The sequence below is a fragment of the Ananas comosus genome, unplaced genomic scaffold (genome assembly GCF_001540865.1).
Source record: "Ananas comosus cultivar F153 unplaced genomic scaffold, ASM154086v1, whole genome shotgun sequence".
In the NCBI taxonomy this organism is placed as follows: Eukaryota; Viridiplantae; Streptophyta; class Magnoliopsida; order Poales; family Bromeliaceae; genus Ananas; species Ananas comosus.
Genome location: NW_017893607.1, coordinates 19,141 through 22,249, shown reverse-complemented (window position 1 = coordinate 22,249; position 3,109 = coordinate 19,141).

Sequence of the window (3,109 nt, the reverse complement as noted above, 5' to 3'; positions counted from 1 at the left end):
TAGAAATATAAATCAACTAGGATTCGAACTTGGGTCTTGGGTACCAACCATCAAGCCCTTTAACACTTGCTCTAGAGACGGTCGGTATATTTCTACACCGTTAAACTTGCAAACGGATCACTACGGCTATTAAAATTATTGATTTTGAGCCCCGTCGATCACTAGGCAAATGATATCGAAAAATCATAAAATTTATTTTCTAGATACTTCAAAAGCATAATAGTCTCACACCAGAGAAAATATATCGCATTAAGCTAGGTTTTTTTTTTTTTTTTTTTTTTTTTTCTTGAGAGAGGGAGAGAGAGAGTCCATTGAAGTAATTATAGTGTAGTGCCCTTTCAACACCCGACAACATAATTCATTATCCACGCCGCTTTAAAATTCGAACACTATAGTTGATAGATGAGGGATAAGACCATCTCACTTGCGTTATCCGTAGGGCCGTCAACGAGACAAACACAAGCGAGCTGAGACCAGCTTGAAATCGAATCAAAAGTAACCCGAGCCAGCTTAAATTAAATTAAATTAAATTAAATATTAGTACTAATTATAATTAGTATTATTATTATTTTATTATTTGTTGGCGCTTGTTTTTGCTTTTAGTATTATCAACTATCATTAAAATTTAAAAATATATATATTAATCTAAAAACAATATTTATACACATTATTATTTTTATTTTTTTTCTCGAGCTATATATATCGCTCCAAACACTTGTTAGCTAGGATGAGCTCATATTCGGCTCATTTATTTTTCGCGTTGGAAAAATGAGCTTGCGATCGAGTGGTTTATTAAAAGAACGAGCTGAGTTCGAACCAATTTTAAGTCGAGAATGATCGAGCTAGCTAGCTCACGAACAGCGAACTAAATTAATAAGCCTAGTGATGGCGTTCAAATCCAATCATTATTTTTTTTTAAAAAAATTATATTATTATTCATTTGTCAATTGTCATATCGGCCGTACATACACACCGCCCATATTGATCAAGTTGATGCACCGTTATATATGCTTGTACGGATATGTTTATATGTAATTATAAGTAATTATTTTATTAAGAGCATGTTTGCTTAACTAAGAGTAAAGGATAAAGAGTGGGATTTTTAGAAACTGAATTTCTTATTATGGTTTGATTAAAAAAAAGGATAAACTTCAAATATCACCCCTGTAATTTCGCAGTTTTTCATTTCAATATTATGTAGTTTAAAGTATATCAATTTAGTATCATGTAGTTTTATTTTTCTCTTTTCGTCGATCCTTCCGTTAACTTTTCGTTAAAAGGCTAAAATTGAAAATACCCTCTTTACGTTTCAACCTATTTCTCATATACCCCTAGAGTTAAAATCTGTTAATTAACATTGTTAACTCTGTAAAATTATTATTTTGCCCTTTCAAATATATCCTTCCACCATCACTGATTTTCTTATTTGCCCTTAAAGTCAAGGATATAAAAAGTATTTTGACTTTTGGTCTTTTCCAATATAACTCTCTACAGTCACCAACATTTCTTATTTGCCCTTAAGTTAAGGGCAAATTTGGTATTTTAATTTTTTTTAACTGTGATAGATATTTAACTTACGTTTAACCCAAGTTAACTTAACAGGAGATAACTGCGAGGGTATTTTGCAATAACGGTGGAACATATGAGGAGTATTTTAGAAAGAAAAAAAAAAAGGAATAAATCGGATATTTTCAAACGTATGAGGAGTATATAGGCAATTATCCCTATTTTAGTATTCTCTTCAACTTATTTTCCTTCTAATAAGATAAGAAGTCGTAAAATGCGGGAAACAAGTCATCGCAACTTTCTTTATTTTCCTTTCCATAAGTGATTTATTTTCCTCGCTCCCTCTCCCATGTTATATTTTTGTTACCTCTGTACCGCCGCATCAATTTCTTCTACCACGTACCTAACATAATTTTTTTTTATGATCAACTTTTTTATTATCTAATATTTTATACACAACCAAATATAAGAAGTAAAAAAAAAAAAAATTGAAATTCTGTAAACTGCTTATTTTCTAAATAACTATTTTTTTTCAAAAAGAGTATTTTTGAAAAGTCTATCGAGAGACTCGATGACTGCATCAAAGATGTGCTGCTAATACATCATCTGAGAATGATTAATTGGCTATTTACAAAGAATTATTCCGGATCTACACCAAATACTTCTCACTTATTATTCTTTAGGGTTAATTTTATACCGATTCTTACAAACATAGTGAATTACAAACATATCTCTACAAAATTTAACTATCATATATTGTTTTTACAAAAGTTCTGATATTTTTAAATATATCCATACTGTTAGGATCTGTTAGAAAGAAATTGGTTAACCATAGATAAAATATTTAACCCTAGTTAGTTAATGAGATGAATTAATCTTTTTACCCCTTCTTCAATTAATAGTTGGGACTTTTGGAGTGACATATTTGTGATGGCAAAAAAATTATTTTACTTATGAAATAAATGGTGTTTTAACGGTAACAAATCGGAGGATATATTTGAAAATATATATTAGGACTTTTACAAAGACAATATATGAAAGTTGAACTTTGTAGTAATATATTTGCAATTTACTCTGAGGGTATTTGGTTGGGGATAAGAGGGGGAATAAGGAGCCTTATACCCAAACACAAAAAAAGGGGCCGGGATAACTATCCCACCCCTTAACGGGTTATCTCATGTTATCTCAGGATAACCCGCTAAGGGGTGGGATAGTTATTCTATCCTTGTGTGGGAATAGGGATGGGAACAACTGTTTCTAATCTTATTTAATTTTTAAAAATTTTAAATTTTAATTATAAATTTTAAAAATCTATAATTTGCAATCTTAAAATTAAAATTTTATAATTTTAATTTTAAATTGATATTTTAAATTTTTTAAATTTAAAATTGATATTTTATATATTTAAATTGAGATTTAATTTTAAAATTTAAAATTTAATATTTTGAACTTTGAATTTTCGAATTTGATATTTAAAAATCTAAATTTAAATTTTAAAATTTTGAAATTTAAAAGTTATATATTTAAATTTAAAATTTTAAAATTCAAATGTAATATAATAGGCAATATAATTATTTTCTATTTATAACTACTCACTATTCTT